This window comes from Sorex araneus, chromosome 10 (assembly GCF_027595985.1).
Source record: "Sorex araneus isolate mSorAra2 chromosome 10, mSorAra2.pri, whole genome shotgun sequence".
NCBI classification, from domain to species: Eukaryota; Metazoa; Chordata; class Mammalia; order Eulipotyphla; family Soricidae; genus Sorex; species Sorex araneus.
Genome location: NC_073311.1, coordinates 49,124,120 through 49,137,462, shown reverse-complemented (window position 1 = coordinate 49,137,462; position 13,343 = coordinate 49,124,120). Strand labels below are relative to the sequence as shown.

The 13,343-nt window shown below is 55.4% G+C and overlaps 1 protein-coding gene across 2 annotated transcripts in view; it reads left to right on the top strand.

Moving 5' to 3' along the window:
* The window catches only part of SYN3 (synapsin III), a 426,161-nt gene that overhangs the window by 1,839 nt on the left and 410,979 nt on the right, over positions 1-13,343 (top strand). The window contains exon 1 of one of the 2 annotated variants that reach the window (XM_055118194.1): positions 3,901-4,067. The exons of the other annotated variant lie outside the window; for it this stretch is intronic. The gene's annotated coding sequence lies outside the window, so the exon portion shown is untranslated. Of the gene's footprint in view, positions 1-3,900; positions 4,068-13,343 lie in introns of those variants that run through there. 2 annotated transcript variants of the gene reach the window in all.

Below are 13,343 nucleotides of genomic sequence, written 5' to 3'. Positions count from 1 at the left end.
GCTCTTTTCAGGTGGCCATTGCTTTCACCTTGAACTTGGTTGACCAGTGTCATTGAAAAGTGGATTTTTAAGGTTGAGTTGAGCGGATGAGCTTGTCAGAGGAAAGCACCTTTCACCTTTCCAGTCACAGAGCCTGCTACTACCTCCCACCAGTGGGCACCTAGCACATAAATCTGCATTCTCCCCAAGGGGGTCCAGGAATATGCCTTTTATTTTGCGCCTTTGGTTCTCATTTTGCAGTCAGCCTGGTCTTTTCCAAAAGCTTGCTGAGTAAGAGTCCCGTTGCCATAAAGTAACACTAACAGCCACAGCAGCCATCAAAAGGTCATCAGAGCGAGACCATGGCTTATGCCCCATGGTGTGTTCACACTGGAGGATGGGCTTGTTGTTTCATGATGGAATGTTCTCGATTATGAATTCAGTCACTGGGCATTGAGTGTCTCCTGAGGGGTGGTGCCAGCCACATGCTGGGGAGAGAGTTGCATCTCACAGGGGAGTTTGGAGACAGATGTGACTGTCATGAATCTTCAGAGGCAGATCTTGAGGTGTGTGCTCTTGGCAACATGAAACCAGGATACAATCGAAGGTGGTGCACATCCCTCCCGCCAGCTCCTATTCAGCCTTCAGCTGCCCTAGGACCTCCTTAGGATGGCTTTTGGGGGGCTTGAGGGACAGCAGGGCTTCTCTGTATCCTCCCTGCCCAGTACATATAGCACCGCGGGTCGGACGTTTGCCTTGCATGCGGCCAACCTGGTTTCCAACCTCCACCCCTCTCAGAGCCCAGCAAGCTACTGAGAGTATCCCGCCCACACGGCAGAGCCTGGCAAGCTACCCGTGGCGTATATGATATGCCAAAATCAGTAACAATAAGTCTCACAATGGAGACATTACTGGTGCCTGCTCGAGCAAATCGATGAGCAAATCGACAACAGTGCTACAATGCTGTGCCCATTTCATTGACTTCCAGGTTCATGGTCCTTTCCCTGGAAGGTCCAAGGTACGGAGATCAGCCACTTCATCATGTCACTTCCTCCCCAGGTCCCCACATGGGGTTTTTAGCACACTTTACCCCAGTGAGCAAAATGAAGTGAGCAGGAGTCAGCCTAAGGGAGTGGCCAGCAGAATCATGCTCTGGAGTAGAATCGATCCCTGGATCGGATACCTGAGGAAGACCCAGTGATGCCAAGATTGAGAAGCAGAGAGACCCATTTGATTAAGGCTGGATGTGGAGGTGGGGTGCAGGGGAGACCCCAGGGTGGCTGGGGAGCAGCCTGAGATAAATTGGGAGAAGCCGGTGAGCTGGGAAGCCCATGCTGGGCTAGACTTTTGTTCAGGAAGAGTCACTGAAGGATGTCAGGCTGTGTCAGGAGCTGCCGTCATGGGATTTACTTCTCTAGGGAATGCTATGCCTTGCAGAGGCAGGCTCCTTGAGAGGAACAGTGAGCCGTAGGTATTGCTAAAGTAGACACAGCTACCAGTGGAACAGGGATGAGAGAGAATGGAATCTGGCCACCAATTTTGGCAAGAGAGATGCTAGCATCTTTGCTATAAGGCATCAGTGATACTGGGAGCATGGTAGAAGGGTTGGAGCTGTTCGGGATGTAGAATGGACAGGATATGCTGCTACTGTGGATGTAGTTGCAGGTAGAGAAATTGAAAGAATCCAGAATGAGCCCCAGGCCTATGGTTGAATATTGGGTGGATACTTGGTGTGCGTCAACTGGTGATCAGCTAAATGTGCTATAGACTTAGGAGGGAATATTACTCGACCCTGAAAAAGGAAGGAAAGCGCTGCCTGTGATCTAATGTGAATGGACATTGAGGACATGCCAGGTGATGGAAGCAGGTATAGAAGATCACACCTGGCACTATTCTATTCCTCTGACACCCACAGACAGAAAGCAGCTTAGTGTTAGCTGGGTGGTGGTGGGGGTCGGGGTGGGGATTCAGGAGGGAAGGGTGCGTGAGATATGACTGCTTAGAAGGAAGGTGGTGATAAAAATGCTTTGGAACCAGCTAGAGGTAGAGATATAGTCCAGTGGGCAGGGCGCTTGCTTTGCCAACTCACGTTCAGTCCCTAGCACCCCCTATGGCTCCTGGAGCACCGCCAGGAGTAATCCCCGGAGAAATCCCTGAGCACTGCCTGGAGTGGCCCCCTCAAAAAGACCTAGAGAGAGGTGGTGGTCACCCATGATGAATTCACTCTCTGTTCGTGACCTCTGCTCATTGAGATGGTCATCTGTGTTCTCTGAAGCTCACTTCAGTTGACAGACGGGGTTGAGTAGATGGGACCAACCAGCGAAGACTCCTGGAGAGGGTCAGGCTGTGATCAGGGCAGGAAGTTGGGGTGATTGATGTCTTGGCGATGCCCATAAGTCACCCCCAGATGCTGACGTGGAGAGCTGTGCTGCAGATATTAAGGTGGGCACCGTCCCACGCAGGCGTCAGCCCAGAGAGGGGTGGGCATCTCTGGAGAGAAAGGCGAGGAGCACCCCAGAGGCAGGATCGGCTTTTCACTTCATCCTCAGGGCTACCTACAAAGAAGGTGCTTTGTCTTCATTTTTCAAGGAGGAAACTGAGGTTGCCCCCACCACACACACACACACACACACACACACACACACACACACACCAGTGAGGTATTCTGGCCCACGCTTACACAGTGGTTCGCAAGGGCCTCCTGGCTTCCTGCCCTGTGCCTGCCCATCACAGAGTGATGCCACTTAGACTTCTGGCCACTTCGTGGTGCCACTCAGACCTCCCTCCTTCCTCCCACCCTGACCTTCATGCTCCCCGTCACTCCTGGCTCCTTCCTTCCTGTCCCCCTGTAGCAGGCACTGTGCTGTGCAGATGTGGATGGAAGAGACAGAAATAACTCGAATCTGAGGAGTTTACTCAGCAGACAAGTAGCTGCAGCCTGAAGTAGACTCTGAGTAGCCTGGATTAGGGGCTTCCCATCCCAGGCTTTGGGGGTCCAGGGGAGCTTCAGAGCTAAGGGGACAGCTGAAGGAAGAGGGGCAGCAAGAGCAGAAGGCCTGAGCCCAAGGACCAGGAACTTCTCTGCAGGGTTCTGGGAATCCCCCCCTCCTGGTTCCCTCTGTCACTCCTCCAGAGACTCTTTGTCTCCTACAAGGGCTGGCTGCACAGGCTTGCATGCATGTAGGACCCAAAGCTAGGCCCTTCACTTGACCTCTCTGAACCCCACTTTCTCCACCTGTGCGTTGGGCCAACCAGGCTCAGGGATCCCACGGGGGCATGCAGATGAGATAATCCCTTGGTGACACTCTAGGCTCCCGGTGCTCTGAGCTGTGTCCTCTCAGACATCCTTTAGAGGGGAAAAGTCCTCCACCGAGGTGCTTCCCACACTCCCACACTCGGGGGCCACTGCTCCCTGTGCCCGTTCTGGTTTAGACAATGTGGGGTGGAGCCCACCTGCCTGGGAAGCGCCGTGACCGTCCCCAGCCAAACCGGGTGCCCTGCGGGAGGAGCCCCTGGTTCAGGCTGCAGCCCTCCGGGGTGCCGCTGTGCTGAAGTGAAAGGGTTAAGCCCCTAGAAGCCAATGTTGCCTTCTAGGAATTATTAGCCAATGGCAGAGCTGACCGATGATGTAATGTCTTGGGCTGGCGCTCCATTGGTTAAGTGCATTGTTTCCCCCGGTGTGGCTGTGTGAGAAGCAAAGCTGGGGCCCAAGGGTTAATGATTCCGTGACAGAGCTCCCCTTTTCCCTGCCCGCCCCCCCTTCTGCGAGAAGGTGTGAATGCAGAGCCAGCCGGCCCCAGCAGATCACTCTCGCGCTCCTTCCAGGGCACTGCACCGGCCACCTTGCCTCCTCCGAAGCCGAGCACGTGTGTCCCGTAGTACTACGGAGGAGGAGGAGGAGGGAGAAGGAGGGGAGGAGGGGGAGGAGCGGGGATCCTCTAGGGAGGAGGCACCCCTTTCAAAGTCCCCCACGCTGCTGCAGCCTCTCCCGGCTGTCGGGGGCACAGGCCCCTCCTGGCTCCCACGGGATGAACTGCTAACCCTGCTCGTGAGCCTGGTTCATGCTGGTGGAATCCTCGGGACTAGAGGTGAGCGCAGCGTTGGGGAGGAAGGGCCGGGCCTGGCTGGGCGGTCTGGTGGCAGGAGGGACTGTCATTTGCTGTCATTCGCTGAGGCACCTGCAGGGAGCCCCTCCGCGTTCCAGCAGAGCCCCGGTGATTAGCGGCTGCAGACAGGCATGCCCGGGGCCCTTGTCTGGGGGATGCACCCAGAGCGAACTTGGGGGGCAGTGAGGGGACAGTCAGGTAGAAAGTCAGCCCGTCCTTTCATGTTCCAGACTCCTTCTGCAGTGCTCCTTCTCAGCCCAGAAGCAACCTGGGTTGTATGTATCTTAGCAGCACCCGAGTAATCTCAGGGGTTCTGATCGTGACATCTGCAGGCCCCCTCGGGGGAAACTGATCCTGGGCATTCCAGAGCCCCTTTGTGCATTTGGGTGCTTTGCACATTGCCCAGTGCCGGTGCTCGAAGAGAATGCCGAGTGCAGGGCAGGGTCGCTGACTTGGGGCTTGTGTTGGATGAGAGTTATTGTGCCAGCTTGAGACTTTCTACCTGGCGCAGAGAGGGGCGTGATTGGACCCCTGCTGCCCCTGGGGGCAGGGGAGGGAGAAAGAGGGAAGTAGTGGGGGTCGGAGGAGGAGAGGAGGGCAAAGAGAGAGAACAGAGAAGCTGGGGGCACTTTTCACGTGCAATCCCCCAACTCCAAAAGAAAGAAACAAACAAACCGTAAGTGATAAGTTCCATTATTTTCACTTCTTTAACGGGTAGGGCATTTGCCTCGCACCCGGTGGACCCGAGTTCTATTCCTCAGTCCCTCTCAGAGAACCCGGCAAGCTACTGAGAGTATCTCACCTGCATGGCAGAGCCTGGCAAGCTCCCCGTGGCATATTCGGTATGCCAAAAACAGTAACAACAAGTCACACAATGGAGACGTTACTGGTGCCCGCTCGAGCAAACCGATGAACAATGGGACGACAGTGCCACAGTGCTACAGAGTTTTGTTTGACACGCAGAGCTTCTGTTCCTACAGTGAGGGTGGACCCCATGCCTTGTAGGGTCTTTGGCACATATTGTCTGAGCGTCTGGGTCAGGCTGCCCTGGAGCAAGTGGACCCTGATGCCAGTCTCTGCGCCCATCCAGGCTTCATCCCCCCGTTTGTGCTGGGCATGGAGACTTGCCCAGATGTTCTTGGAGACTCCTAGCCTGGTGGTCTGTGCTTTGGGTCTCGAGGAGCCCTTGGCATCCACGTGTGTGGCTCACAGAGGAGAGGGGTCGAGGTTGGACTCAAGTCCATGTGGTGAGCACGCTCTGAGTTCGGGGTCCTGACCCAGACTCCGTCAGGACGGTATTAGGAAGGGAACAGTGAGCCCACTGTACAGATGGGGAACCACGACTGGTGGACACAGCGACATGTACAAGGCCGTGCACGGCTCATGGGACGTGGAGGCTGGTGCTGAACCTGTACGGTGTTGCGGGTGGCAGGACGAGGCAGGCCCAGGGAAGGGGCTAGAGTCCTCATCTGCCAGGCAGCCCTGCCAGCTTGTCCTTCTAAGAAACCACACACTGGTCTGAGGAGCGTTCCAGCAGAGCCCCGGTGATTAGCGGCAGTCAGTTTCCTGCCAGGACCTTTGGGATCTCAGAGGGGCTTTGCAAGCCTATCGGCCCAAATCCCCCCACTTCAAGCTGCCAAAGAAGTTCCTAGAAGGGAGGTGCCTGGTTCCAGGCCACACGGTGAGGCCACGGATGGCAGCGTCTGGAAGCCAAGACTCCTTGACCCGTTTGGATGGAGGCACATTATTGGTATGAACGAGGGTTGAAATATGTTTGTTCCAGAACTTTGAGGCCAGTTGCACTGAGTCTTCTGTGCCTTCTGGCTCATGGCCTTGATGGGCCACAGGGTTGGTGCATGGCTCACTGAGCACTGTGCTGGACGTTAGGCCAGGGTCTGAGGTGCCACAGCGGGGAGGCTAAGCAGCCAGAGCCCGGGGCTGAGGATGCAAGCTGTGTGTCTGAGGGTGGAGGCCAGTGTTTCCTAGAACGTTCTGGGGAGCCTTTGGACCCTGGTTGCAATTTGGGGACACTTTCATGGCTTATTGAAAGCAGATTTGTGAAGTGGGGGCTGGGTATCTTTTCTCTCTCTTTGCAAAGGGGGACGCAGGCGGGAACGGTGTATGTGGGGGCTGCGAGCCAGGATGGGGGCCGCTCCTCCGTCCGGGGTTTGGGCTGCCGACATCAGCGGGCAGCAGGTCAGCAGCGGGCGCCTCCTGCCCTCGGAGCAGGAACAGAGCGTGGGGACATGTGGCCTCTGCTCTTTGTCTGCTCCACTCAGCTGCGTGATGCCGGGCCGCAGCTCCCAAGCCCTGTTCCAGGGCTTCACTCCCGGGGCAGTTCCCTGGTGGCGTGCGGATCTGCTGGGTGCGGGGATGTCCTCCCGGGAGTGAGAGGCGCGGGCTGGATCCTCGGCTCCATTCTTGGCTGCTGGAATGTGAAGAATCCTGGTGGGCAGGCGAGAGGGAGAGAGGGTACCGGTGGGACAGTGCCAGCCCTGCATGCATGGGGGCTTCCTAGGGATCCTGGTACCACCCCAGTATCTGCCAGGGGTCGCTGCCCCCTTACCCCCCCAAAAGAAATCATCCTCTGCCAGGCTTCAGAGATTCCAACGCATACACACGGAAGTGACGCTCTGAATGCACTTTGCGGGGCAAAACTCGGGGCCACAGGCAGAGGGGAGCCCTGGCAGGTGACTAGAGAGTTTGTGCTGAGGGGTGAGGGCGTGGGTCCTGGCGTCCATCCCCCCGGTAGCCACCTCCCGCTGTGCCCCTTGCTGCCAGCCCTGAGAGGGACCCTTGGGGACGGCCAGCCCGGAGACAGCAGTGCAGCCCTCCTCAATCTAAGATTCCTTGGGTCTCTATCCGGCGGGAGGAGATGGGAGGAAGTCTGGGCTTTGGCAAAGCGTCTTACTCATTCTTTAAGTTCCAGAGCCATGTAGGAGGTGGAAATCACTCCTAGCCATAAATATCCTGGAGGAGATTTCAACTGTCACAAGAGAGCATTCTAGGTGGGCTCGCTGCGGGCACAGTCTGAGCAGCGCACAGGACAGCCGTTCGCCAAAAGACGAGCTGGGTGCTGCCTCTAGCTTGGGTCCCGGGGCTCAAGGGCTCTCTGACATTTGGAACTGGCATAGGTTTTTTTTAAGGGGGGGTGTGCAGAGATCTCTGGTGGTCGCTTGCTTGCAGAGTTCAGACGGTTCCGTCTGGATGAACAGTCTCGCGCCTTCTTCCGTGTCTGCGGGGGTTTGGTAATGATCAAATGATCAATGAAGTACAGAGATGCCCTGCGTGGAAGCTCGGAGCCCGGGAACTCTGAGCAGAGCCCAGGAACTCTGAGCAGAGCCCAGGAACTCTGAGCAGAGGTGGGTGTGCGCCACGTACATGGTGACGGGTGGCCCCCTCACTGGCGGCCCAGGATCCTGGGACATGTCGGAAGATAATCTGTCCCCTGGGTCTTGCTTGGCTGAGGCTGGTGTGGCCTGCTTGACACTGCTGGCCCTGCCCACTCTCCTGGCCCTGCCAGTTGCTCCTCAGACCCACCATGGCAGAAGGAGCGGTGGTGGAGGTGTGCAGGAGTGTTTGCAAACGCGGGCTTAGGACACCAAGTCCTCGTCGCTCACTGGGTGATGCTCTCGTGGTTCTCTGAGCATTCTGAGCCTTTCCCCTGCCCGGAACTGAGATCCCACCTGGCCGGGTGGGTCAAACTCCGCAGGCCGCTCTCAAGAGTGCTGGGATCTGGAGAGCAGATGCTGCGGAAGTGCTCATTTAAGTCCTTCTTCTGGGACAAGTGTTGTGGTGAGGGGGCGGCTCATCTTTACTTCAGTTTTTTCTCCTCCATCTCGAGGTGCTTTGCCCACAGTGCTCTGCTCACTCTCCACAGCCCCCGGGCAGCCCCTGAAGCCTCCCACAGAGAGCGGCAGCTTGCAGCCGCTGGAGAGATGAAACGGGGCTCCCGGCCCTGGCCTTGCGTACCTGCAAGCCCCCAACACTGGATCAGTCCCCAGCATCATCACTGTGGCTCTGGAGGGGCCCTGGAGGGAAGCCAAGCACTGCTGAGTGTCCTGGGACACCAAGCAAAGCACCCTGGCATGCAGCCTCACCTCCCCTGGCTCCACCTGCCTAACCAAGCACTTAGATCAATGCTGTAGGGAGGTGCTGACTCCGCCTTTAAAAAACAGCAGCTGAATGAAATATTCTGCATGGGGGCTACTGTAGATAGGACCCAGTCAATGGGAGGAACAGGGGGCGGGGGTGGGGAACACTGCTGCAGAGGAGCCTCTGAGCAGAAGGATGGCCCCATGGCCAAAGCATTGGTTCCATCCAACATCTGTTGGATCTGGTGGACACATTTGTGGAATGTGCGTCCTGTGATAGGGGTTTCCTGAGAGCAGAGCTGCTAGATGGATGGATCGGCTGCGAGTATAGAAGAGAGATTTCTATCCTCAAGAGTTTCCTTTCTTGGGGCTGGAGCAATAGCACAGCGGGTAGGGCGTTTGCCTTGCACGCGGCCGACCCGGGTTCGATTCCCAGCATCCCATATGGTCCCCTGAGCACTGCCAGGGGTAACTCCTGAATGCAGAGCCAGGAGTAACCCCTGTGCATTGCCGGGTGTGACCCAAAAACCAAAAAAAAAAAAAAAGAATTTCCTTTCTAGGAGTGGGGAGGGGGCGGGGTGAATGGGGTGGGGGGAACAGGGAACCAAAGATGACCAGCAGACATTTGTGTTCTGGGATTTAGGGTTAAAGGCAGGAAGGAGAAGGGGGAAAGGAAGGGCCTCAGGCATGGCTGTGTGCCAGGAAGGGCCCAGGCACTCCCCGCTCCACACATACACATGGGGCTGTGGGCCAGGAAGCGTCTGTGGCAACGGGCTGTGGACAGACAGAGCCAGGAGAGTGAGAGTGTATCGGGCTTGGGGTAGGGAGAAGGGAGCCCGAGAGAGTGTGTGACGAGAGAGATGCCCCCAACTAAATGTGAGGTGACTTCTGAACGGTGCCGGGGCTTTGGGGATTCTCTTCTCAGCCTGGGGCTGTGCACAAGGAGGTGATGCAGAAGGAAGTGATGTGATTGGTTCTATTTTTTTTAATTTATTTTATCCAGGGTGTTTGCCTTGCACGAGGCCAACCCCAGTTCGATTCCTCCATCCCTCTCGGAGAACCCGGCAAGCTACCGAGAGTATCCCGCCCGCATGGCAGAGCCTGGCAAGCTCCCCGTGGCATATTCGATATGCCAAAAACAGTAACCACAAGTCTCACAATGGAGACGTTCCTGGTGCCCGCTCGAGCAAATCGATGAGCAACGGGATGACAGTGCTACAGTGCAGTGCTATTTTATCTTTGAGATAAATGAGAACATTAGAAAACACTAAAAATTTCATTAGAGTTTCTCAGTCTGGACAAAGTAGATCGTGTTGTGTTCCAAGACCTTCCATGCACACATGTCAACCCATGAAGCTATGGCCTCAGAACAAGGAACATTCCATGCCCCCCCAAGCCTCCTTCCTGCTTTCCCCGAGGGTCCCCAAGGACAGTGCCTTTCCCTTGCGGCGTCTCTGAGATTCCTCCTCCTGGTCGTCCGTGTCAGTACTGTGCTCAGTTTGGTTGTGATGAGTGCTCCCTTGTGTAGACGTACCACAATGTGTCTGCCTCTTCACCCCTTGAAGGGCACTGGGGTGGTATCTCGCATCAGGCAATGATGAAAGGAGCTGCTATAAACATTTGCGTTCAGGTTTTGGTGTGAACATATGTTTTGGCTTCTTTGGGATAAATATCCAGGAGTTGGATTGCTGGAACATATGGTCTGTTTGCACCGAACTTCCTAAGGAGCTGTTCTCCAAGCTCTTCTCCAGGGTGACTCTACCACTCTGCACTCCCATCGACAAATGCAGGGAAGGGCCCTTCATTCTCCATTCCCGTCGGCACTTGGCATTTTCGGTATTTATTATGTTAGCCATTCGCAGTATTGGAGTATCTCATGGGGGTTGTAATTTCCATCTCCCTAGTGGCAAATGATATCTGGATCTGTGTGTGTGTGTGTGTGTATCTGGTGTGTGTATCTGTCTTCTTATATCCTCTTTGATGGCATGTTCTCATGTCTGTGACCCATTTTTAAAAATTACTTGAGGGGCTGGAGCGACAGTACAGCGGGGAGGGCATTTGCTTTGCTCGTGGCCGATCTGGGTTAGATCCCCGGCATCCCATATGATCCGCCAAGCACTGCCAGGAGTAATTACCAAGTGAAGATCTAGGAGTAACCCCTGAACATTGCTGAGTGTGACCCCCAAAAGCAAAAAAATAAAAATCAAAATTGAAATAAATAAGCAAAAAATTAAAAATGACTAGAGTGTTTCTCAGCATTGAGTTTTAAGACTCTGGTTACGTTCTGGATACCAGTGCTTTGTTAAGTACATATCTTGTAGGTATGTAATTTTGCTCTGGGGCCAAAGGCGGTGCAGAGGGCCTCCCAAGCATCCTCAGGGGCCCCGGGCCCTGTCCCAGCTGTTCTTGGTCACCTGGGCCCAGAGTTCCATGCGTGGCCTTGCCTTGAGCTGCCACCCTGGCTCAAGGGGCTCCAGGTTTTGTTTCGTTTTTAAGATGCCATTTGAATAAAGAGCCCGAGGAGGTGTGGGGATGCGAGCATGTAACTGGAACTGCACCAGCGGGCAGACTGAGCCCGCAACGGGGGGTCGTGGAATTGGGGTGAGGGGGATTGGAGTCCGGGGCCTGCAGCCTGTCTGGTGCCCAGGCCCTCACCTCCCAACAGCTGGTCTGTCCAGTGGGGTCGGTGGGCCCATCCCCCAAGGATGCCCAAGGCCTGGGCCCTCCTGCACTGGAGTTCTCAGTTCGTGGCACCTCCTAGTGACATGAGGGGCCCTGGCAGAGCCGCACGAAGGCCTCTTGGGCCGGGGCGGGGAGTCGGAGGCTTGCAGCAGGAGTTTCCACCCAGGGGCTCATCATGGCAGCTGTGGGTGCTGCAGACGGAGTAAACTGAGTCTGGGGCCCGGGGTGCAGGAGGCGGGGCAAGACCTGCCTGCAGGTTCCTGCATCAGCCCAGGGTTGACGGCTGCACCCCTCCATTCCATGAAGTGGGGACTCAGTGCCAGGCTTCCCCACACCCCAAGCTCCCCCTACCCTAAGGAGGGGTCTGCAGGGCACCGCAGGGAAGGAGACAAACTGAATCCAGAATTTCTGGCCCTGGCATATCTCCTCATCCCCTGACAAGGACCCTGTCCCCAGACCGTGTCCCCCACCTACTCCCCTCCTGAAAGGCAGGGGGCAGCTGTGTGGGGAGGGGCGTCTGTGGAGGGGACAGCTGTGTGGGCAGGGGGCATCTGTGGGGGGAGGGGCAGCTGTGTGGGGAAGGGTCAGCCGGGCGTGGATGCAGGGCAGGAGCTATGGTGTTGGTGCTGGCAGGAAGCTGCCTGTGTCCTGCAGGGGGCGCTGGTCTCTGCACGGGGAGCCCCTCCTGGCCCATCGGGTGAGGCTAGCGCTGGAAGGAGTCCAGTGGCTGTGAGGGTCAGGGGAGCTTCAGGTGGCCATCTGCTGCGGGGCCGTCAGCCTCTGCTGTCCTGGGCACTGTCAGTCACAAGTCAGCAGCCTCATGCCCGCCCGGGGGCCTTGAGTCCACTGGGCTCACGCTCGGCCACTTCCCCAGCCCTAAAGCTGCTGCCCGCTCGTGCCTGTAATCCGTTTCCACTTGGCTGTTTTCGTTCTGTCTCCTCTCTGCATTAAAAAAAAAAAATCCAGTTTCAGTCTTATTCATCTATCCTGTCCCTTTTCTCCTTGCGTTCCTTCCTCCCACCCCGACTGTCCTCTGCCTCTGTCTTTGCCTCTTCCTCTCTCCTGTCAGTGTCCCCTGCCTCTTCTCAGCACCCTGCCTCAGCTGGGGCACACGCACTGCCAGGTGTGGTCCCTAAACAAATGAACTCGGTTGGTGCATTCTCCATCTCGGGAGTGGGGTCCTGTGAAAAATACAAAGGCCCCCCTGCGAGGAATGGGGTGATCTGATGTGTGTTGTGTTGTTCATGGGCTCTCAGGTCAGCGCTCTCTCTCTCTCTCTCTCTCTCTCTCTCTCTCTCTCTCTCTCTTGCTGCTCACGTTTGGTGCTCTCGAGCCACTGTGTATGGACTGGATTGGGATGGCTCCTCCTTGTGCTCTGCTTCTGTATGTACCACTGTACTCTCTTCTGTCTGTTTCTCTATCTCTGTCTCTGTCTCTGTAGCCTCTCCTCTGGTCTCTTCCGGCCTCTCTGTGTCTCTGCTTTTGTGTCTTCTCTCTTGCCTCTGCCCCTTCTCCCCTTACAGTCTTAGTTTATACAGCAATCACATAGGGTGGTGACACAAAGGTGGGTTGGACATTAACAAATCACAAAGAGGGGTAAAAGCATTTCTCCAGGAGATTAACAAAATCTCATCTAAGGAGATTACTCCAGATTACTAGGAGATCCACTCAAGGGCAGGATCCAAACAAGGGTGTGTCACATTCTTCCTTCCTCAGGAATCCTCAGTGGATTCCTTAGTAATCCACTTAAATAGTTATAGTAAATTTACTCTCTAATATTTCTAGCAATGTCATTCTGTATGAGCACAGTAAGAGATATATCAAACTTAAAGTTTGGTTCTTCCTGAGGACATTCACTATATATTCCAGACCACAGTCCTCAGACCAGGTTAGTCTTCGTAACCCCAGCAGGGTCCTAGTCTCATCGTTACTTTTGGATCATGACAGCATTTGTCTATGACCATGCTCTCAGCTTATAGTTGAGTATTGCAGTAATTTGGCCTGGCCCATTTCGATGCCAGGGTAGCTCAAAGCTTGCCCTAGGTCCATTTCGTCCCTTGTTGGGACCCTGCTTTTGGGGTGCTAGGAACTAAGGGCAACTGAGTCGAGAAAGCAGATGCCCAGGAGTAAATATTATTGGAGTCAATCAGCTTCCAAGTTACAAAGCATAATATTAACTGTCTTCCTGTGTCCATACAGAAAGGACATTGCTTCAAGGTAAACTAAGTTCCCTGCGGCAAGGCTGAAAGGACAAACCCGATGTTTTCCTACAGGGTCCCCTGCATCTTAATCCAAGATGGGCTTTCCCTCCCCCTGGAGAAGCCTGTGTTCCTTCTAGAATACCCCTCTCTCCCACTCTCCTCCAAGCACCCTGCTTCATGCTTTCTCTGAATAAAGCTATTTTACACTCAGGGCGGGGTGGGGCGGGGAGGAAATGAAAAGACAGCTCAGTTCCTGTACCAAAAAGGTACCTCTTTGGGAG